Raw genomic sequence first — 26,139 nt, 5'->3', positions numbered from 1 at the left:
CTGATAGCCTAATATCGTTTCATTTCTTTACTATTTATGAATATGATTGTGTGTTGAGCGTCTACGACAGGGCTATTCAATTAGTTTGTCATGAGGGCCAGAGATATATCAGTGATGATGACGACATATACATTTAAACATACTCATGTTGTATTTTGAAACTGCATAACAACAAAATAAGTGCATTGTACAATATACTTTTTCTACAAACATGTATTTTCAAACTGCATACAACAAAACTTGTGCATTGTAATATGACCAAGTAGGCTTTATCTACATCCAGACATGTTTGTATTTTGTATTTTAAAACTGCATAACAACATAAGTGCATTGTAAGATACCCGAGTTCTATTCTTATTCTACATTTAAAGGTGTAAATAAGAGCCATATCTACTCACTTAAGTACACATAACCAAAAGTTTATAATATGGAACATAAAATTGTTTTATGCAGTTTTTTGTCAAAGCTTATTATTTCACAACCCTTTATTTAAACTACAACCGCCATCTTAATAACTGGCAAACATTAGGCTAGCTTCTAATAAGAGAAATTATACTTTTAGATTTCATCAGAGCAGTAAAATCACGTGTATGTTTGTCAGCGCGATATGCATGCAGTGGTGCAGGACAGATGCTGGGCTGTGAGCGATGGCCGATTAACTTACTCGTTTAAATTGCATTCTTTTGTGAGAACGATGACTCGCATAATATTTGAGCCTTTGCTGTATGAGCAAGCACAGAGAAAACATTCGTTGTGGCGTTGACTAATGAATATGGATGATCTCTGTTCTTCTCTTCAATGGAGCGAGGCGTGGCTCTTTATAAATAATGCAGTAACATGAGAGACGGTACATCTCCCTCTTTTAATACAGTTAACAACGAAGTACAATATTTGTTTTCGATTTCACTTACACCATTTAAAAGCAGACATTCCAAGCATTATGTAGACATTTATCTTATGTTTCTATGAAAACAATTCGTTAAGTTACAGCTCATTTTTCTGACGTGTTTCTGAAAGGACGTCACTAAGAGAGAGAGCAAACCCGCATTATGTTTATTTTCTTAATTTTGCGAAAAGCACAACATTCTGTTTTTAATGGGAGTGGACAGAAAAAATACTAGACACTTTAAAGTTTTAAATGATGTATAAATCATATATGTAAGTCCAAAATCAGCAGAGTTATCTAAGTCTCTTTGCGGAGTGATTGAAAAATAAAGATTTTGCGGCGCCCGCGCCTCTGTCGACCCAGACTGTGAAATTAATGATAAAAGAAAATATTTCCCTCAGTGATTGACAGCATAATGCAATCAATCGTGTTCCCGTTCAACAGTAGCTAAGCATACGATTTAGATATATGTATCTTCTTACCTGAAGATCATGTAAATGGCATATACGCAGTCTTCTGGCAAAAGGTGTGTTTTTAAATGTGTCATACATTTCTGAAAGTCATGACTGTTTAAATACACTTGGCGTCACATGCATGATTTAAGGTAAAGTGACACTTTTTCGCGTCAATTCACAATCATTTAAATCATGCAGCTGTCATAGAGCCGACGCCAAACGATCACGCGAGCGAGGACGCGATACTGACGCGAGCGAAACTAATACGTTTACAATGTATTACATTGATGAAAAAGGGAATTAAACTTGTCGTGCCATATATCACTGAAATAAAAGAAAGGGATTAAAATATGTCTGAATCATATAATTCCTACCTGTATGTGAAAATGCACGTTCTCCAGAGAGCTCGCGTTGATTCAAGCATTCAGAATATAAAATCCATTTGCAGTTTTGCGTCCGAAACCGCATACTGTATAGTGAATAAGATGAAGTTTACGATTCTAAAAATATGTATCCAGGAATCTGTCCATATACGATACGAAGCTTGGGTGGCAGCCGAGGTTACCGAGTCCTCCCATGGGCTCGCAGCAGAGTCTGAGGCTGCCGCCTCTTCTCCGGGCTTCTCTGCTTTCTCTTCCTCAGCTCTTCGCTGTATTATGGCTCTTAAAGGAACACTCGATTCTCTCAACAGCTCTTCTCTATTCCATTTTGCCATTTAAACCTTAAAACTACATCCCGCCATTGTTATTCAAACTTTTCCACGGAGCAATAGCCTGTTAGCTTAGCTTCTAAAGATGGCTGCCGCTATCTTTACTTTCTGTCTAAAAAACACGTTTGAACGTAAAGGCTGCCCTCTACTGGTAAAGGCTAATGACATTTTTTATTTTTTACACAGGTTTTAATTGGACATTTTAAAGTGAAAATAACATAATATAGACATGTTACTGCAATGTTTTTTTATCTTGGGCATCTTCACATTGGAGTAAAGAGTTCATATAAAATTTTTGGTTAATAAATGTTACAGACATATTGAGATTTGAACTACTTCCTGTTTTGGCGGCGTTGACGCACATTTAGTTTGGGCTGTGGCGCGCAAACGCTTCCGAAAATCAAAAATCCTTCTAGTAACTTTTGTGAGGCTCGGTCCAAGGATCGCGTACGTGGAATTTCATGAAGTTTGGACAAAATTTGTGACCTGTGAAACTTTTTTAAGGTTTTGTGTTCTTTCCAATATGGCGGCCGAACGACATGGATCTGTGACTTCATCCTCTCAAGCAACTTACACCGGTACTGCCCGAACATTTTAAAGTTTGAACGGTGTCTCTGCGTCAAACGGTCTGGTCGCTAGAGCTGACACAAAAAATCTACCCGGGAATAATAATAATAACTAGAAAATGCACTTCCAGAGGAACCGCAAAAGTGTGCTTGCTCTGGTGCGGTCACTAACGTGATTTTTGAAATGTAAAATTTTAGAATGTTTTTTATCTTGTGCATCCTCGCATTGGAGTCCCAAGTTCATGTACAAAGTTTGGTTTCAATACGTGAAAGCATTCCTGACACACACACACACACACACACACACACACACACACACACACACACACACACACACACAGAAATGTATACAGGCTTGTAACCAGGGGTGTTTCCAGCATTTAAGGACATCCGGGGCTTAGCACAGACCATTTTATGTAAATACAGGGATCACAAGCCTAGAGAACCCGCTCTAGCTAGCCTAGAACCAACTATAACGGCTGTGCTGCACATGTTCAGGGTTCGACATTAAGGCTTGTCCGCTTGTCCGGGACAAGTGGATTTTTTGTAGGACAAGTGTAAGAAAAAATTAGTTGTCTGACTCCTCTATGAAAAATCCCTTGCTCTGCCACTGATTAGCAAAACACAAAAAATACATTATATTATAAAACTTTACCCGGACAAGTGACTTTTGTGCATGGACAAGTGAAACACAAATTTACTTGTCCGAAGGACAAGTTCCTCAAAAAGTTAATGTCAAGCCCTCAGTGTTTTCTTATTAATTTTTTTTAGAATTGTAATTTAAATAATTTTAATTTTTGAGTGAACAATCCCTTTAAAGTGCCCTATTTTCACACACTAGTTTTGTACATAATATACCAAAAATCCTTTAGTACTTAAGATAATCTTAAAAACATGAGACTTAAAGGTGCAGTGTGTATATTTTAGCGGCATCTAGTGGTGAGGTTCCAAATTGCAACCAACAGCTCAGTTCACAGCTCACCCCTCGCTTTTGAAATGCATAGAGAAGCTACGGTAGCCACCACAGGACAAACATGTCATGATTGGAGACAACTTAATAAAAAAGTTTGTCCATTAAGAGCTTCTGTAGAAACATGGGAGCACAAAATGGCGACTTCCATGTAAGGGGACCCTCGGTGTATGTAGATAAAAACGTCTCATTCTAAAGTAATAAAAACATAACGGTTAATTATGAAAGGTGTTTATACACCACTGATAATATAGTTTTGTATATTATTTTGCATTTCTGTCAAGAGATCCTTCCAGAAATTACACACTGCACCTTTAATGTAGGCCAGAGTTCACGTCACCAAAAGCAGCAGATATAAGCTGCATTTTATTGATCATAAGCTCATTTTTAAAATAAGCGATAGGAGAGAGCGACAGCAGCACTGATAGCCTAATATCATTGCATTTCTTTACTATTTATGAATATGATTGTGTGTTGAGCGTCTACGACAGGGCTATTCAATTAGTTTGTCATGAGGGCCAGAGATATATCAGTGATGATGACTACATATACATTTAAACATACTCATGTTGTATTTTGAAACTGCATAACAACAAAATCAGTGCATTGTACAATATACTTTTTCTACAAACATGTATTTTCAAACTGCATACAACAAAACTTGTGCATTGTAATATGACCAAGTAGGCTTTATCTACATCCAGACATGTTCGTATTTTGTATTTTAAAACTGCATAACAACATAAGTGCATTGTAAGATACCCGAGTAAGCTTTATTCTACATTTAAAGGGGTAAATAAGAGCCATATCACACTTATTGAGAATTTAACTTATTTACTCACTTAAGTACACATAACCAAAAGTTTATAATATGGAATATAACATTGTTTTATGCAGTTTTTTGTCAATGCTAATTATTTCACGACCTCTATTTAAACTACAACCGCCATTTTAATAACTGGCAAACATTAGGCTAGCTTTTAATAAGAGAAATTATACTTTTAGATTTCGTCAGGGCAGTAAAATCAGGTGTATGTTTGTCAGCGCGATACGCATGCAGTGGTGCAGGTGCTGGGCTGTGAGCGATGGGCGATTAACTTACTATCTGTCTGATTATTTAGGCTTCAACGTGGCAAACTCAGCCTAGATTCATGAAGATTTTAACAGAGGTGGAAAGAGTAGCCAAAAACTTTACTTAAGTTAAAGTAAAAGTAACTAAATAAATAATTACTCAAGTAGAAGTAAAAAGTATGCAATGAAAATAATACTCAAGTAGCGAGTTACTAGTTACTCATGAAAAAATAAATCTAGATATATGCACACACACGCACACACACACACACACACACACACACACACACAAACACACGCACACACACACAGTGCCCTCCATAAGTATCAGAACAATAAAGACAAGATTTTTCTGTTTGATGTGGAGACCAGAAATTGGTAAGATAAATATCAGTATACCAGAAGTTTAGAATGTCACATTTTATTAACCTTTGTTTATGTTTCAACACATACATGCTTTAACAACAAAGAACAACAGCATTAAATGCTGACTTATGTGTATTGTACACAAATGCACATAAGTGAATCAAACTGATCCTACATGTTTTATGCTTTTCATGTGTAAACAATCAGGACACAGCTCAGTGCCCATTAAAAAAAATAATGTGACAGATTCTGTACTTTTGTCTCATGTTCATCTTTTAATGTTTAGACATTTCTTGACTCCACAGCAAACAGAAGAATACTTATGAAGGGCATTTCTACAGTATGTGTAAAACTGCAACATACACCAACAGTATACAGAAAAATGTAGCTTGTAGCTGAAATATCAGACAAGTAAACTGACAACAGTTTTGTTTTGTATATGTATAAAGTTGGAATCTCCTAAGATGGTCTGAGGACATTGACAGTTTACACTTAGACAAAACTCATGTTTTCTTACGTTGTCATGTCACGTGTGTTTTGTGAGAATCACTTACATCATACAGTACATTAAACAGCGAATCAGACGTCAATCATCGATGGATTTTCTTCAATCTGTGCTACAGTGTTTCTGGAGGTTGCACGCGTTTAACTGTGTCTGACGACGAACAGGTCGGCGGTCGCGCGTATGTAATGGCGGGTACATGTGTGAAGTTTTGCTTTTAGTTAAAAGATTGGTAAATACATTTCCACGTCACCCAACACTGGTTATATTCTGCGTGTTTCTACATAGGTTACGAGTAAAACAGCTTCGGACGATTCCGTGTTTGAAGCGATCTGAACAATTCATTCAAACTGATTCGCGAACCACTTTAAAACATTTGGCCCATTCGCTTTGTAAAGAGTCGACTCAAAAGACTCATTTATTTGCAACACTTTGTAATGAAAATGACTCAAATGAGTCATTAATCCGCGAATGCGCCAGAAACACAAGATAGCAATTTAAAAATAAAATACAAATTTCGTAATTAATTAAAATACCGATGCCAAACGATCACTGCTACCCGAGGACGCGAAACTGACGTCTTTACAAACTAATACGTTTACTATGTATTACATTGATGAAAAAGGGAATTAAACTTGTCGTGCCATATATCACTGAAATAAAAGAAAGGGATTAAAATATGTCTGAATCATATAATTCCTACCTGTATGTGAAAATGCACGTTCTCCAGAGAGCTCGCGTTGATTCAAGCATTCAGAATATAAAATCCGTTTGCAGTTTTGCGTCCGAAACCGCATACTGTATAGTGAATAAGATGAAGTTTACGATTCTAAAAATATGTATCCAGGAATCTGTCCATATACGATACGAAGCTTGAGTGGCAGCCGAGGTTACTGAGTCCTCCACGGGCTCGCAGCAGAGTCTGAGGCTGTCGCCTCTTCCCCGGGCTTCTCTGCTTTCTCTTCCTCAGCTCTTCGCTGTATTGTGGCTCTTAAAGGAACACCCGATTCTCTCAACAGCTCTTCTATATTCCATTTTGCCATTTTAACATTAAAACTACATCCCGCCATTGTTATTCAAACTTTTCCACGGAGCAATAGCCTGTTAGCTTAGCTTCTAAAGATGGCTGCCGCTATCTTTACATTCTGTCTAAAAAACACGTTTGAACGTAAAGGCTGCCCTCTACTGGTAAAGGCTAATGACATTTTTTAATTTTACACAGGTTTTAATTGGACATTTTAAAGTGAAAATAACATAATATAGACATGTTTCTGCAATGTTTTTTTTTATCTTGGGCATCTTCACATTGGAGTAAAGAGTTCATATAAACATTTTGGTTAATAAATGTTACAGACATATTGAGATTTGAACTACTTCCTGTTTTGGCGGCGTTGACGCACATTTAGTTTGGGCTGTGGCGCGCAAACGCTTCCGAAAATCAAAAATCCTTCTGGTAACTTTTGTGAGGCTCGGTCCAAGGATCGCGTACGTGGAATTTCATGAGGTTTGGACAAAATTTGTGACCTGTGAAACTTTTTTAAGGTTTTGTGTTCTCTCCAATATGGCGGCCGAACGACATGGATCTGTGACTTCATCCTCTCAAGCAACTTGCACCGGTACTGCCCGAACATTTTAAAGTTTGAACGGTGTCTCTGCGTCAAACGGTCTGGTCGCTAGAGCTGGCCAAAAAAATCTACCTGGGAAAAATAATAATAACTAGAAAATGCACTTCCAGAGGAACCGCAAAAGTGTGCTTGCTCTGGTGCGGTCACTAACGTGATTTGTGAAATGTAAAATTTTAGAATGTTTTTTTATCTTGTGCATCCTCGCATTGGAGTCCCAAGTTCATGTACAAAGTTTGGTTTCAATACGTGAAAGCATTCCTGAGACACACACACACACACACACACACACACACACACACACACACACACACACACACACACACACACACACACACACACACTCAGAAATGTATACAGGCTTGTAACCAGGGGTGTTTCCAGCATTGAAGGACATCCGGGGCTTAGCACAGATCATTTTATGTAAATACAGGGATCACTAGCCCAGATCACCAGCTCTAGCTAGCCTAGAACCAACTATAACGGCTGTGCTGCACATGTTCAGGGTTCGACATTAAGGCTTGTCCGCTTGTCCGGGACAAGTGGATTTTTTGTAGGACAAGTGTAAGAAAAAATTAGTTGTCCGACTCCTCTATGAAAAATCCCTTGCTCTGCCACTGATTAGCAAAACACAAAAAATACATTATATTATAAAACTTTACCCGGACAAGTGACTTTTGTGCATGGACAAGTGAAACACAAATTTACTTGTCCGAAGGACAAGTTCCTCAAAAAGTTAATGTCAAGCCCTCAGTGTTTTCTTATTAATTTTTTTTTAGAATTGCAATTTAAATAATTTTAATTTTTGAGTGAACAATCCCTTTAAAGTGCCCTATTTTCACACACTAGTTTTGTACATAATATACCAAAAATCCTTTAGTACTTAAGATAATCTTAAAAACATGAGACTTAAAGGTGCAGTGTGTATATTTTAGCGGCATCTAGTGGTGAGGTTCCAAATTGCAACCAACAGCTCAGTTCACAGCTCACCCCTCGCTTTTGAAATGCATAGAGAAGCTACGGTAGCCACCACAGGACAAACATGTCATGATTGGAGACAACTTAATAAAAAAGTTTGTCCATTAAGAGCGTCTGTAGAAACATGGGAGCACAAAATGGCGACTTCCATGTAAGGGGACCCTCGGTGTATGTAGATAAAAACGTCTCATTCTAAAGTAATAAAAACATAACGGTTAATTATGAAAGGTGTTTATACACCACTGATAATATAGTTTTGTATATTATTTTGCATTTCTGTCAAGAGATCCTTCCAGAAATTACACACTGCACCTTTAATGTAGGCCAGAGTTCACGTCACCAAAAGCAGCAGATATAAGCTGCATTTTATTGATCATAAGCTCATTTTTAAAATAAGCGATAGGAGAGAGCGACAGCAGCACTGATAGCCTAATATCATTGCATTTCTTTACTATTTATGAATATGATTGTGTGTTGAGCATCTACGACAGGGCTATTCAATTAGTTTGTCATGAGGGCCAGAGATATATCAGTGTATACATATACATTTAAACATACTCATGTTGTATTTTGAAACTGCATAACAACAAAATCAGTGCATTGTACAATATACTTTTTCTACAAACATGTATTTTCAAACTGCATACAACAAAACTTGTGCATTGTAATATGACCAAGTACCCACCCAGCACAAGACGTCATTTAGACGTTGTTTTTTGGGCTAAATCACGTCGGCCCGTCATGACCTTCATTTAGTCCAAAAAAAGACGTTGAAAACTGGTCTTTGTTTGGTCCGTCTAATTCAGTCCAAATTTAGCCTAAAATTAGACGTCTTTTTCGGACCACTTTTCAACGTGTCTCCAATCAATAATAATCCTGACAAAATATGCATGAATGTATAAATACTGAGCACATTGAACGATAATGAAACACATGCTTTGTTTAAAGTCTATTAATATTTCTGTTTATTTTAATTAAATAAATATGTTAAATGTGCTCTAAACAGGTCATTTTGGTCCTGTACAGCACTGATAGAAGCACTTCATTTTCATCTTTTAACAAATATCTTTATTTTCTTTTAATATGATATTATTGGCAGAGGCGCGCGTCCGTTTCATGCTTTGTGATCACGTGATTATTCAACGGGGAGATGCGCGTTCTGGATTTACCGAGTTTCTCCTCAGACACGTGTTTCTGTTTTGTGGTCGATTCTGGGGTAAGTTTCCTTAAATTCGTGGTTACTTTATTGAAATTAGTTCACAGGGATGTTAATTCAGTTGTCAGTATATGTCGATACGACTAATAAATGATCAATTTGAATGTTTATCGTTTGTTAGTAATGTTAGCTCGAGCGCTGTCAGCTTGACTGAGCTCGTCGCGCAGGTGACGCGCAGGTCAGTTAGAAATCTTTTATTTGTCTTTATATCTTCTATATAATCGTGTTATGCTTGTTTTTAAATGTATAGTAAATTGTTTAGTTAATTATAATGCAAGTTTACTCCAAGTATTGTAGTGTGGGCTTTTTCAGCTTACGGCTAGCCTGATTGAGCTCGTGGCACAGCTGTGAGCTAGCAGTTAACGTTAGTGGATATTTGTTTTATATCTTTTATAAAAACGTGTTGTGCTTTTTTCTTAAATGTATTAAACAAATTATATCGCAAGTTTACTCCATGTATTGCAATGTATGTGTGCTTTGTTCAGCTCCCTATCAAAATTACATTAACTAGTCTACTTTAAAATGTTAAAAGGCCATTCTGAATAAATAACTGTTGTATATTTATTGTTACTTCTTTCAGATCATTTTCTTGGTGTGTCTTGATGTTTTCTATTGGCTAAAGAGTAAGTATTACTTTGTTCATATTTTCACAGCCACCAGAATCAGAAGTAAGTGCTCAAAAGTGAAATAGCATGTTGGTCTCTTCAATGCAATGATAAATAAAATAGTTATAACTAATTAAATAGTCATATCTCATTTTGACTTTATGTACAGTTTGCTCGAGGTCAAAACACAGCTCATTCATACAAATCAACCAGTGACACTGGCTATATGTCTGCTTACTTTTTTTATAGCAATAAAAGCATAGAGATATATAAAGCAAAGACAACTATAAGAGAATCCTTCAGGAGCCAGTAAAACATCTACAGTTACAGCAGTAAACATACTTGTTATGGGGTAAGAAAAACTAGTACAGTGTAGATATGAATTATGGTATCCTAAGCACTTCTCTTAATATTGCTTCTGTCTTGTTCCAAATTTTTTGTAGTGCAAATAAGGAGACTTCGAGTAAGTATAAATTGAGCTTTTAGTACTGACGTGAATATTACATCGACATTCGTTTGAAAGAAATAGAAAAGCGCTACGTTTTATTTTGTACCACCAAACTTGCTCGTATAACTACGATAATAATACTTTTTCTGATGCTGCTGTTTACTCCATTGTAGCATGCCTCTGTGAAACTGACAATCTCGGGTAGGAGCTGCTGGTTTGTGGTTGGCAGTATGGATCACGGTCTGCGACTCATGATGTCTGGGCTGGAGACACAAAGAGGTTGTCAACAGGTGTGTTCCTATACTCTACCAAAATGAGATAGGGATCAGTCATGAGGGCCAATGTGTGTGAAACTTAATGTTTTTGCTAAGTCTTCAAACTCTTTGCGTTGATATTGTGGACCTTTTAATTTATGCCATGTCCTGCGAAAGTGACTAAGCTTGCTGATGACAGTGGCAGCCGTAGTAGTGTTGAGTTTGTCTAATTGAAAGAAATGGTTACAGTAATCTACAGTAACCAAGTATTCTTCATTGTTCCAGGTGAAGAGGTCTGAAGCTAATACCTGCCATGGTCTAATTGGTATTTCATGAGGAATCATGGATTCCTTGGTATTTGAATTATGTTGAACCAGGCAAGTACTGCATCTTTCGATCATGTGTTCCATCTGCTTACACATTCCTGGCCAGAATAACATTTCGTGCTCTTAGCTTAGACTTTTCAGCGTGTGCGCATATCTTTTCTGTGTGAGGTCAGATATGACTATTTTCTCATCTTCACTGGTCAATGAAAGTTTGTCTAAGAAGTCAATAATGTATGTGGGAAATTGTCTCCTCTTTACAGACCATCCATCCAACATCATCTGCCTCGGTAAGGATCTGTTGCAGCTTTGTGTCACTGACTGGTAAGTTTTTATAATTAAGTGAATCTACATGTCCATATCTTTGCTGAGATTGTCATTTTTTGTTGCTATGGTCTTTCTGGAGAGGGTGTCTGCCACAGGAATCTCCTTTCCTGTTCTGTGTTTGATGTCATATTTCTAGAGTTGTAGAATCATTCTTTAAAGCCGTGGACGAGCGGCATCTAGTCGGGCCCCATGAAATCCATTTAATTTTTATCCCAAATTCAGTTTTATTATTCTCAAAAATGTTCTGGATTCTGGTTTTCATAGATAAATTTCAGTAATCAAAAAGCATATGTTATCAACTGAAAACATTAAACCAATACAATTTAACATCAATTTATTGAAAGTTTTATTTAATATTACATATCGGATTATGTATTTTAGCTGTCACAGTAACCGCAATGAACTATAACCATGCTACTGATAAGCAACCAAATGTTTAGGTTTTTTTAATCATAAGTACACTTATCTTGTTTTACTATTCAGGCATCTGTATTAAATGTAAATATATTAGTTATAAAGTTTTCAGTAAATAATCTATGATATAACATTAGCAATAAATACAAATAAAACACTGCACAGTCCTCACCCCACACCTCGTGGATTTGTGCACGGCGCTCTCATCAGTGCCGTCACAAGCCCCTACTGGCAACTCCCACTTGAGAGACCTCTTGAGCTGTTTTAAATAATTGGGAGAGTACGGGGCCAGTCACACCAAAAGCGCTTTAAATGCTTGCAAATGCAAGCGAATGACGTTGGGCGCTTCTCCGCTCTCAGCGCTCCTTCAAAAACGCGTGCGCGGCAGGCGGCAAAAAAACGCAAGGCGCTCGGCGCGCATAAACAGCGCGCAAACGCGCCCTGCCCATAGAATATCATTCAAAAAAGGCGCCTGCAACTGCCATAAATGCTTTTGGTGTGACTGACCCCTAAGGGGCTAATCACACCAAACGCGCTTTAAACGCTTGGAAACGCAAGGCGCGACGCACTGCCTTTTTAAGAAAGAGCAGTGTGATGCGGCCTTTTCATATTGCTAGGTAACCACAAAGTCAGCTGTCTTGTCAATCAAATATTGAAGCGTGAGCGCTCTTTTGCTGTTAACTGTCATATTAGCAGAAACTTTCAAAAGAGGACGCTTGCTCTGACCTTGTTTGAGGGTGAGAGGTGAACAAACACGCAGGAGATAGTGAGCGAGTGGAGTCCGGTTCTTCAAAGCAACTGTAAACTTCCCTCACCACACCGTAAGGCCCATCTCTCCCCCATTTCGATTTGACAATAGAAAGATGCTAATGACGTCGGCTGCTTTTACGCTCTCAGCGCTCCTTCAAAAGCGTGTGCTGAGGCTGGTGGCAAAAAACGCAAGGCGTTCGGCCAGCATTAACAGTGCGCAAATACTCCCTGCCCATAGAACATCGTTTAAAAAAGGTGTGTGCAACTGCCATAAATGCGTTTGGTGTGATTAGCCCCTAAGAGTGATTCTTAGCTTTAAGAAATTTGACAACTTGTCTTGCTTTTATCCTTAAGTTTGAAAGTAGGAGTATATTTCATGAATTCTTAGTACTAAGGACAAAAATGGCACTTTCAGAAACTTGATAAATATGGGAACAGTTGTCTAATTTGAAACTAACTTCAGTTTTTTTCCTTTCCTATCAGTATTTCTTCAAACTCCTGTTCCGTGTCACATACAGTAGCTTATGCAAGACTGAATCAATGAAGGTGAGTCGTCATCATCATAAGAAACATCTTTGCTCACTGCATGCACATTTCTTTTAGAACGAGAATGACACACTTTGGTGAAGAGATTGTGTTTTTGGGGCTGTTTAAACTTGGTATTTAGGTTTTTTTTTTCCGATCAGATCATAACTGGATGAGAGGGACACATTCTGTTTACACCTGGTATTGAAATCCGTCAGTTTTGTCCACTTTCAACCTCTACTCTCCTGATTACTTTTAGGGGATGGTCTGTGGGGACTGTGGGCTGTCATTTAAACATGAGCAGGAGTAATGACGGGTTTAAGTGGACGCAACTAATATTATGTCAGAATCTGCTGCTTGTAATGGCGCTTTTCCATTGCATAGTTACCCCACGGTTTGGTTTAGTTTGGGTCGGGTCAGCTTGCTTTTTGGAGCTTTTCCATTTGGTGCAGTAGTACCCGATACTTTTTTCGTACCACCTCGGTTGGGGTTCCAAGTGACCCGAGCTGATACCAAACGTGACGCGAAAACACTAGATCACTGATTGGTCTGAGAGAATCTTCACTGCAGCGTCATTGGTTATTGTGTAGATTAGCTTTACCTGTGCTAGGCTAGCTTGCGCTGTCTCAAGCAAAAATGTTGTCATCTGTGCTCTGCTATAAGTTCCCAAACTCACGAACTAACATCCACAGGTTGAGAATCAGGGACACCATAACAGTTTTTTCCAAACTTGCAGTTTGTGGCGGAACATTCGCGACGAGCACGTCAGCATTATATGCTTAAATGCAACTTCAATGAGGCTCAGCGGAGCGCCGTCGACTGACGCCGCGGTGTTTGAACAGAAACTGTCATGAGAGACAGAGGTAACTAACCTTAGTGATAAACGCGATGTGCAAACATCTATTTGTGGTGGCCAATTTTAATTTTGTGGGGGACTGAGAAATAAATAAATGTATGGAAATGTACAAGGACGCTCTCACTTGTATGTCACAGCAGTATGCAGCGCAAATATAACGACACGCCTATAATCCCTCCCACTGTGAAGTGATACTAAACTCGATGGAAAAGCTAACCACGCCAAAGTGAGGTGAGCTGACCCGACCCAAACTAAACTAAACCAAACCAAACCGTGGGGTACTATGCAATGGAAAAGCGCCATAAGTAAACATGCTGCACAGTGTTTTGAACATTTATATGTAAAAGCTTTCTTTGATATTTCTTTGATATTCTCTTGTGGCTGTTTGAACACATTCTACCACATGCGCGCTTACACTACATAAGCAATCCGATTAAAAGTGTTTTCAAATACCTCTGAATGTGGTCAAAAGTGGACAAGCTCAAGATGTTTTGAACATCATTTACACATGTTTTTAGCATCGTCCACTTGTGATCCGATCGATTACAGCACATCTTAATACCAAGTGAAAATAGACCCTTTTTTACTTGCGCTTCCAAGCTTTATAATGGTAGAAAACATCAATTAGGGAACAACTTCTGACTTTAAACCTCAATAAAGTGCATTCATCCTTCACAGAGGTAATCCATATTCAAATGTTTACCGCAAACTAGTTAGTATAGTTTATAAAGTTAACATTATCTTTTCTTACTATATAGCATCGATTACCCACAGAAGAACTTTATTAACCCCTTGGAGGGGTGTGGATTACTTCTTTAAAGGCTGCACTTCTTTGGGAAAATGTACCCTGATCCATGTTTTTTCCCATATTACGCTCGGAAAAGCAAGGACATTTACTAAAATAACTCCAAATGTGTTCGTCTGAACATGTGTATGTCGAGTTACTTAGTGTGAGTACATCATGGGTTAATTTTAAAATCTGTCTGAAGCATCGCTTTAAATATTTAAATGGAGTATAGCAATACATAATTGGGACTAAATAACAAAGGTAAAATAAAATATAAATTCCTTTTAATATTAGTGTACCTAATTGGATTGATCATGCTTTACTTTTTGTTAAGACAACCCCTGTTTTTAATGTTAACATTTAATTTTTTTTATGTTCTCACTTAGATGCTGTAACCATAAAGCAACCAGGACAACACACCTGGAGTGACCGAGAGCAGGATAAGGAAAGAATCAGATGAGAAAATATCAACTGGTGTCCATGAGGAGACACATTGTTCTTGGACCTGCTTTTTCTGTTTAGTAATAAGTGGTTTTATGTGGTTACATAAAAGTAATTTAATATTCAATCCACAAGCTAAATTTCCTACATTTTCTTAAAAAGGTAGTTGACCCAAAAAGGAAAATTCTGTCATTTACACAAACAGTTTGGTTACAAACATTTCTCACAATATCTCCCCTTCCTGTTTATCAGAACAAAGAAATTTATGCGGGTTTGTAACAACATGAGAGAGTGTGTAAATGATGACATAATTTTCATTTTTGGGTGAAGTACCCCTTTAACATTTTTATACCCAGGGGTAGGGGTGTGCAGCGGAGGCAGTATTTGTATCTGTATTTGTATCTGTAACAGTCTCAAAATTATATGTATCTGTATTTGTATTCGGATGGAACCGGAAGTGGGCGGGTCTTAAACCGGAAGTTTGTCATATTACATTAAAATGGCATTTTAAATGCATTTTTGCTTTTTATTATAATTATAACTTAAATAACTGTAAATATTTATTACAAATAATAATACAAAATTTTAATCAAAAAGACAAATAACTTGATTCTCGTTAGTAATACCCATGGAAAGCAAACAACTCATTTTTAAAGCCTCATACAGCTTGTGCTATAGCATCATTGTATTGTAGCATTAAAATAACAAACTTGAAAGCACGTTGACAAAACTGTAGGCTACATCACCTTTAAATGTTTATTGTGCCTGTCAGCACAGTTCCATGAGACCCATTCTTTCTAATGAGTGGGATGTTTTCAGAAAAAAATAAGTAGCCTACATTAATCCCTCATCTAGCGATTCAAATATAGTAATTAAACATCTAAAATTATCGTTATTTGTAAGTTTTCTAAAAGAGTGAAATATAACCTAATACTACTCATCCATGTCTGACATCTTGGTTTCAGTTTAAAAACATGCAGGAATTTGAAAATAAAATGCAGGACTTGCTTGATGTTTAAGGGAGATAAAGTTCGGGAACTGATTTATGTTAAAAAAGTTATTAAGATCGACAAACTCGCGCTGACTGACATATCCGAAATGCAACGCAGAGACACGCAAGTGGCGCAGTATATGCACAGAATAGTTCAAAAACATCTGTTTTGATAAGAATTTACGAAAGCATAATAAGCATTAGAAAAAACTTGCTGATCTCATTTTTATCTATGTCCATTGTAACGAATTGTTTAAAAAAAACTATCTTATTCATCTTCATCTAAATAAATAAATAATCAGATATTTGTTTAAATTTTTCAATAACAGTATGATCTATTAAAAATCAGTTTTGACTTCAAAACCAGCGACATGATTTAAAACAATAATGTAATTAGAAATATTTAATTCAAGTGTTTCAGTTGTTATTTGCTTACTTTATTTTTATGTTAATTGCGATTCATGTCATAGTATTCTTCAGTTTAAATTTTGCTTTTAAAATGTTACATTTTCATATTTTTATCTATTTACTTATTTATTTTATATTCACCTAGATTGACAATAAAGCTTGCTTCGACTAGAAGTAATTAAAATATCATCTACCGGTGCCACAGAGATACAGAGTTATTAACAAATTTTATTATCAGAGTGCAGCATTTTATCAAGGCTTTCTGGTCTAATTAAATAAAACGGATTTTTTTTTACAGTTGGGTTAAAAGAAGTTTGACATTAGCAGCGTTTTTAAGATTTTAAACTAATTCCAAAACAGCTCGCGTTTCTAAATAAGGGTTGCGCCGAAAATGTCATTTTACAGATTGCACTCATTCTCTTCACACAAATATTATTCGTGCTTTAAAGGGTTTATAATTTAGAGCTGTTCCAGTAAACACGTGATTATGTCTGGCCGAATATTTTCTCTGTTATTCGGATGAATTCGTTATTCGTTTTGAAGCTATTATCCGTGCCCTTCCGAATAACGTTTTCGGCTTCGGGCACATCCCTACCCATGGGTAAAAGAAATGTATGTTAAACATTTTTAGTTTGTCTTTTTTTGTTACTGCTACTTTCAACAAGACTAATTATTCAGCCAAGCTTATTTTGTACTTTAAGAAATGAACAGCTTTTATGGGTTTTAAGACACAGATATGTGCTCACAGTTTGCCCATATAGAATGCCCAGTGGTCCCACAATTTTCCCGCAGTATGCCCACATTTTTCCCACGTATTTGTATTTAAATAAATTTTTCCACACAGTATTTTGTATTTGTGATTTCTGAATTTGTGATAGTAATTTGAATTTTAAAACAATTCCATGTATGTATGGCTATCTCAGATCATATGGATGTGAAAGGCAGTTTCTGGTATAAATAGCAGAACACAAAGGGTTTCTGTGTCATTAGAAATGCAGTCAAAAAGTGGGACAACAAGGATAACTGATCATGAAGGTAAGAACCTTAACCATGCCAGGTGAGGGATATATTATGGTTGATAAAACAATAACCAATTAATGAAATATTCATGTCATTTGTGTGTTTGACATATAAATTCGTATTACCTTTTTGTTAGCTGTCCTATTTTGAGATAATTATTAGCCTAATAATAATAGTATAATTAATATTATATAATACATTCTTGAAACGAGGTTAAACCCTTGGAAAGACATAGGAAACAATATAGAAATTTAGCCCATTTATAGACGTCTTTTCAACGACCATGAAAAGACGTCTTTTAGCCTTTCACTTTTCAACTTAATTTAGCCTTTTTCTAGACGTCGATTTATAGGCGTCTTTTCACCGACCATGAAAAGACGTCTTTTCACCTTTCACTTTTCAACCAGAATTTCACGTCATTAAGACGTCTGGAGAAGTCGTCGTTTCGACGTCTTTTCAACCAGATTTTGCTGGGTGGGTCAGCCTAGATTCATGAAGATTTTAACAGAGGTGGAAAGAGTAGCCAAAAACTTTACTTAAGTTAAAGTAAAAGTAACTAAATAAATAATTACTCAAGTAGAAGTAAAAAGTATGCAATGAAAATAATACTCAAGTAGCAAGTTACTAGTTACTCATGAAAAAATAAATCTAGATATATGCACACACACGCACACACACACACACACACACACACACACACACACACACACGCACACACACAGTGCCCTCCATAAGTATCAGAACAATAAAGACAAGATTTTTCTGTTTGATGTGGAGACCAGAAATTGGTAAGATAAATATCAGTATACCAGAAGTTTAGAATGTCACATTTTATTAACCTTTGTTTATGTTTCAACACATACATGCTTTAACAACAAAGAACAACAGCATTAAATGCTGACTTATGTGTATTGTACACAAATGCACATAAGTGAATCAAACTGATCCTACATATTTTATGCTTTTCATGTGTAAACAATCAGGACACAGCTCAGTGCCCATTAAAAAAAATAATGCGACAGATTCTGTACTTTTGTCTCATGTTCATCTTTTAATGTTTAGACATTTCTTGACTCCACAGCAAACAGAAGAATACTTATGAAGGGCATTTCTACAGTATGTGTAAAACTGCAACATACACCAACAGTATACAGAAAAATGTAGCTTGTAGCTGAAATATCAGACAAGTAAACTGACAACAGTTTTGTTTTGTATATGTATAAAGTTGGAATCTCCTAAGATGGTCTGAGGACATTGACAGTTTACACTTAGACAAAACTCATGTTTTCTTACGTTGTCATGTCACGTGTGTTTTGTGAGAATCACTTACATCATACAGTACATTAAACAGCGAATCAGACGTCAATCATCGATGGATTTTCTTCAATCTGTGCTACAGTGTTTCTGGAGGTTGCACGCGTTTAACTGTGTCTGACGACGAACAGGTCGGCGGTCGCGCGTATGTAATGGCGGGTACATGTGTGAAGTTTTGCTTTTAGTTAAAAGATTGGTAAATACATTTCCACGTCACCCAACACTGGTTATATTCTGCGTGTTTCTACATAGGTTACGAGTAAAACAGCTTCGGACGATTCCGTGTTTGAAGCGATCTGAACAATTCATTCAAACTGATTCGCGAAACACTTTAAAACATTTGGCCCATTCGCTTTGTAAAGAGTCGACTCAAAAGACTCATTTATTTGCAACACTTTGTAATGAAAACGACTCAAATGAGTCATTAATCCGCGAATGCGCCAGAAACACAAGATAGCAATTTAAAAATAAAATACAAATTTCGTAATTAATTAAAATACCGATGCCAAACGATCACTGCTACGCGAGGACGCGAAACTGACGTCTTTACAAACTAATACGTTTACAATGTATTACATTGTTGAAAAAGGGAATTAAACTTGTCGTGCCATATATCACTGAAATAAAAGAAAGGGATTAAAATATGTCTGAATCATATAATTCCTACCTGTATGTGAAAATGCACGTTCTCCAGAGAGCTCGCGTTGATTCAAGCATTCAGAATATAAAATCCATTTGCAGTTTTGCGTCCGAAACCGCATACTGTATAGTGAATAAGATGAAGTTTACGATTCTAAAAATATGTATCCAGGAATCTGTCCATATACGATACGAAGCTTGAGTGGCAGCCGAGGTTACTGAGTCCTCCACGGGCTCGCAGCAGAGTCTGAGGCTGTCGCCTCTTCCCCGGGCTTCTCTGCTTTCTCTTCCTCAGCTCTTCGCTGTATTGTGGCTCTTAAAGGAACACCCGATTCTCTAAACAGCTCTTCTATATTCCATTTTGCCATTTTAACATTAAAACTACATCCCGCCATTGTTATTCAAACTTTTCCACGGAGCAATAGCCTGTTAGCTTAGCTTCTAAAGATGGCTGCCGCTATCTTTACATTCTGTCTAAAAAACACGTTTGAACGTAAAGGCTGCCCTCTACTGGTAAAGGCTAATGACATTTTTTAATTTTACACAGGTTTTAATTGGACATTTTAAAGTGAAAATAACATAATATAGACATGTTTCTGCAATGTTTTTTTATCTTGGGCATCTTCACATTGGAGTAAAGAGTTCATATAAACATTTTGGTTAATAAATGTTACAGACATATTGAGATTTGAACTACTTCCTGTTTTGGCGGCGTTGACGCACATTTAGTTTGGGCTGTGGCGCGCAAACGCTTCCGAAAATCAAAAATCCTTCTGGTAACTTTTGTGAGGCTCGGTCCAAGGATCGCGTACGTGGAATTTCATGAGGTTTGGACAAAATTTGTGACCTGTGAAACTTTTTTAAGGTTTTGTGTTCTCTCCAATATGGCGGCCGAACGACATGGATCTGTGACTTCATCCTCTCAAGCAACTTGCACCGGTACTGCCCGAACATTTTAAAGTTTGAACGGTGTCTCTGCGTCAAACGGTCTGGTCGCTAGAGCTGGCCAAAAAAATCTACCCGGGAAAAATAATAATAATAAAACTTAAGAAGAACAATAAGTGTGCTTTTGCAAGCACACTTAATAAAACTTAAGAAGAACAATAAGTGTGCTTTTGCAAGCACACTTAACTAGAAAATGCATTTCGGGACGAACTGCAAAAGTGTGCTTGCTCTGGTGCCGCCGATTTAGTTTGTGCATCCTCACATTGGAGTCCCAAGTTCATGTACAAAGTTTGGTTTCAATACGTGAAATCATTCCTGAGATATAAACTACTTCCTGTTTGGCAGCGTAAAATTTTAGGAAAAAAATTGTTCTTTTGATGTTGTGCATCCTCACATTGGAGACCGAAATTCATGTACAAAGTTTGGTTTCAATACGTGAAATCATTCCTGAGATATAAACTACTTCCTGTTTTGGCGGCGTCCAGGCACATTTAGTTTGGCCTGTGACGGGCAAACGCTTCCGAAAATCAAAAATCCTTCTAGTAACTTTTGTGAGGCTTGGTCCAAGGATCGTGTACGTGGAATTTCGTGAAGTTTGGACAAAATTTGTGACCTGTGAAACTTTAAGGTTTCCAATATGGCGGACGAACGACATGGATCTGTGACTTCATCTTCTCAAGCAACTTACACCGGAACTGCCCGAACATTTTAAAAACACACACACACACACACACACACACACACACACACAGAAATGTATACAGACTTGTAACAACTGTTTCTCTAAAATTTACCATAAAAAAAAATATTTCACTCAGTGATTGACAGCATAATGCAATCAATCGTGTTCCCGTTCAACAGTAACTAAGCATCAGGGACGTGCACAGGAATTTTAAGGGGCAGTTGCTCTAACCTAAAAAAAAGGGCACCTCCCTCCACAAAAAAATGCTACATCCAGACATGTTCATATTTTGAATTTTAAAACTGCATAACAACATAAGTTATGCGTTACTGGAGAGCAGGGAGACAGTTCTGTCTTTAAACTGTCTCCCTGCTTTTATTACTCAAAACAAAACTGACTCGATGGCGAAAGGTCGGAAGACCAAATCATATCCACCGAGGAAATGTTTTTCGTGTTGTTACAGTAACACTTTGTTTACAGTTTTGCGCTGCTCAGCCTGGATTACAACACAATGCGTCCGATTCGCGAACTGACTCCTTTGAACGGATTCATTTGAATGAACGGTTGAAACAACAGATCTGTCCCAACACTAAACTCACAAGACGTCACTGTCAGCACAATCAGTCACTTATAGCGCCTCAGAAAGGAGAATGTAAATCTGTTTAGAAAGATTTGCCCTAAATAACAGTCTCAACTAAAAAACATAGACATTTATTACTATGTTAACTTTATGATGAATAAATATTTTATCAGGTCTACCAAATAAGGATTTTATCCTACAAAGCAATAAAAGCCATGGTAAAAAACTGATCAAAGATGATGACAGAAGAGTGTCAGGTAATATCTGTGTCTGATAAATGCATGGTGCAGAGGAGGTTGTAAAACTCTTCAGAAAGACCAGTCATAATTTTTTTAAAAGACTTTGACTTAAATAGTGACATTTTTACATTTAAAATATCTGCTAATGATGAGAACATTTTGATAATTATGTACATATAGAAAATCGGCCAAACATATCGGCCATCAGCTGCCCTGATTTCTAAATATCGGCATTGGCCAGAGAAAAAGCCATATCGGTTGACCTCTACGTGAAAGCATTCCTGACACACACACACACGCACGCACGCACGCACACAGAAATGTATACAGGCTTGTAACCAGGGGTGTTTCCAGCATTGAAGGACATCCGGGGTTTAGCACAGACCATTTTATGTAAATACAGGGATCACAAGCCTAGATAACCCGCTCTAGCTAGCCTAGAACCAACTATAACAGCTATGCTGCACATGTTCAGTGTTTTCTTATTAAATTTTTTTAGAATTGTAATTTAAATAATTTAAATTTTTGGGTGAACAATCCCTTTAAAGTGTCCTATTTTCACACACTAGTTTTGTACATAATATACCAAAAATTCTTCTTTAGTACTTAAGATAATCTTAAAAACATGAGACTTAATGTAGGCCAGAGTTCACGTCACCAAAACCAGCAGATGTAAGCTGCATTTTATTGATCATAAGCTCATTTTTAAAATAAGCGATAGGAAAGAGCGACAGCAGCACTGATAGCCTAATATCATTTCATTTCTTTACTATTTATGAATATGATTGTGTGTTGAGCGTCTACGACAGGGCTATTCAATTAGTTTGTCATGAGGGCCAGAGATACATCAGTGATGATGACTACATATACATTTAAACATTCTCATGTTGTATTTTGAAACTGCATAACAACAAAATCAGTGCATTGTACAATATACTTTTTCTACAAACATGTATTTTCAAACTGCATACAACAAAACTTGTGCATTGTAATATGACCAAGTAGGCTTTATCTACATCCAGACGTTCGTATTTTGTATTTGAAAACTGCATAACAACATAAGTGCATTGTAAGATACCCGAGTAAGCTTTATTCTTCATTTAAAGGGGTAAATAAGAGCCATATCACACTCATTGAGAATTTAACTTATTTACTCACTTAAGTACACATAACCAAAAGTTTATAATATGGAACATAACATTGTTTTATGCACTTTTTGGCAATGCTAATTATTTCACGACCTCTATTTAAACTACAACCGCCATCTTAATAACTGGCAAACATTAAGCTAGCTTCTAATAAGAGAAATTATACTTTTAGATTTCATCAGGGCAGTAAAATCACGTGTATGTTTGTCAGCGCGATACGCATGCAGTGGTGCAGGTGCTGGGCTGTGAGCGATGGGCGATTAACTTACACGTTTAAATTGCATTCTTGTGTGAGAACGATGACTCGCATAATATTTGAGCCTTTGTCTGCTTTGAACTTCGGAGAAACGCCAGGATCTTTTATCTAGTTCACAAAAATCGTTTCCTTTATTAAGACATCTAATGTCATTGTGATCGTTGAGCCGACATATCAGACAACAACTGTCGGAAGAGGAGTTGTTGTAAGCTGGAAATACAATAAATAAAGTTAAAACAGCCATAGAGTCCGTGGTCTCTGCATCTTGACGCGGGCAGACCAAAGCGCGAATACACGTGAAGGGGTGACTCGCGCTCTGCATCTCATGCAACAACATATGCACGCGCATCAAGATTGCGACCCTGTCCTCTTGCTTTCCATGTGAAATCAATGCTTCGCTGAGTGATTGACAGCATAATGATTGACAGCATAATGCAATCGATCGTGTTCCCGTTAGTTAAGCATACGATGATATATAACTTTCTTATCTGAAGATTATGTAAATATACGCAGTCTTCTAGCTGTGGCAAGCTGTGTTTTAATGTCTCATACATTTCTCAAAGTCATGACTGTTTACGTTAAATACACTTGGCATAACATGCATGATTTAAGGTAAAGTGACACTTTTTCGCGTCAATTCACAATCATTTAAACCATGCAGCTGTTATAGAGCCGATGCCAAACGATCACTGCTACGCGAGGACGCGAAATTGACGTCTTTACAAACTAATACGTTTACAATGTATTACATTGATGAAAAACGGAATTAAACTTGTCATGTTATATATTACTGAAATAAAAGAAAGGGTTTTACGTCTGAATCCCCGAAACATTCCTACCTGTACTGCACGTTCTCCAGAGAGCTCGCGTTGATTCACGCCTTCAGAATATAACATCCATTTGCAGTTTTGTACACAAATGTATATGAGAAATATTAATATTCCATTGGATTTAGTATCAAATAATCCTCAGTATATATAGTTTTCAATAGGCACGGACTAAGTTTCGGTCTAGTCACGTGTGAAGGCAAGGCAATTAAACACGCTTGGGCTGCCCTCTAGTGGTAAAAGCTATATGACATTTTTATTTTTACATAGGATTTTATTGGACATTTTAAAGTGAAAATAACATAATATAGACATGTTACTGCAATGTTTTTTTTATCTTGGCCATGTTCACATTGGAGTTCCGAGTTCATATTAAAAAAATTATAAAGATATGTTACAGACAATCTGAGATATGAACTACTTCCTGTTTGGGGACTACGCCATAGGTATATTTTGACCTGTTTTGGGCAAATGCTTCCGAAAATCAAAAATCCTTCTAGTAACTTTTGTGAGGCTTGGTCCAAGGATCGTGTACGTGGAATTTCTTGAAGTTTGGACAAAATTTGTGACCTGTGAAACTTTTTAAAGGTTTTGTGTTCTATCCAATATGGTGGCCGAACGACATGGATCTGTGACTTCATCTTCTCAAGCAACTTACACCGGTACTGCCCGAACATTTTAAAGTTTGAACGGTGTCTCTGCGTCAAACGGTCTGGTCGCTAGAGCTGGCCAAAAAAATCTACCCGGGAAAAATAATAAAAATAATAATAATAAAACTTAAGAAGAACAATAAGTGTGCTTTTGCAAGCACACTTAATAAAACTTAAGAAGAACAATAAGTGTGCTTTTGCAAGCACACTTAATAAAACTTAAGAAGAACAATAAGTGTGCTTTTGCAAGCACACTTAATAATAAGAATAACTAGAAAATGCACTTCCGGAGGAACCGCAAAAGTGTGCTTGCTCTGGTGCGGTCACTAACGTGATTTGTGAAATGTAAAATTTTAGAATGTTTTTTATCTTGTGCATCCTCGCATTGGAGTCCCAAGTTCATGTACAAAGTTTGGTTTCAATACGTGAAAGCATTCCTGACACACACACACACACACACACACACACACACACACACACACACACACACACACACACACACAGAAATGTATACAGGCTTGTAACCAGGGGTGCTTCCAGCATTTAAGGACATCCGGGGCTTAGCACAGACCATTTTATGTAAATACAGGGATAGCTAGCTAGCCTAGAACCAACTATAACGGCTGTGCTGCACATGTTCAGGGTTCGACATTAAGGCTTGTCCGGGACAAGTGGATTTTTTGTAGTACAAGTGTAAGAAAAAATTAGTTGTCCGACTCCTCTATGAAAAATCCCTTGCTCTGCCACTGATTAGCAAAACACAAAAAATACATTATATTATAAAACTTTACCTGGACAAGTGACTTTTGTGCATGGACAAGTGAAACACAAATTTACTTGTCCGAAGGACAAGTTCCTCAAAAAGTTAATGTCAAGCCCTCAGTGTTTTCTTATTACATTTTTTTAGGGCCCGAGCACACCGGGGTGTGAGGACCGTATTGTTCTTCAAGGAGTTATTATTAGGGCCCGAGCACCGAGGAGCAGGCCAGAATGGCCTGCACCGAAAGGTGCGAAGCCCTATTGGTTTTGCTCGGATTATTATTTTTATTAGGGCCCGAGCACCGAGGAGCAGGCCAGAATGGCCTGCACCGAAAGGTGCGAAGCCCTATTGTTTTTGCTCGAATTTATTATTTTTAGGGCCCGAGCACCGAGGAGCAGGCCAGAATGGCCTGCACCGAAAGGTGCGAAGCCCTATTGTTTTTGCTCGAATTTATTATTATTATTATTTTTTTTTTTTTTTAACACTTTTGGGCATTTTGGGTGCCTTAACATACTCGAAAACTCTTGAAATTTGGCACAGACGTTGGAGTCGTCCGTCATTGCGAACAGACAAGGGCTGGAACACGGGCGTGGCAGGGGGGCTCTGTAG

This window comes from Misgurnus anguillicaudatus, chromosome 2 (assembly GCF_027580225.2).
Source record: "Misgurnus anguillicaudatus chromosome 2, ASM2758022v2, whole genome shotgun sequence".
Classification (NCBI taxonomy): Eukaryota; Metazoa; Chordata; class Actinopteri; order Cypriniformes; family Cobitidae; genus Misgurnus; species Misgurnus anguillicaudatus.
Note: the sequence above shows the minus strand (reverse complement) of the source record.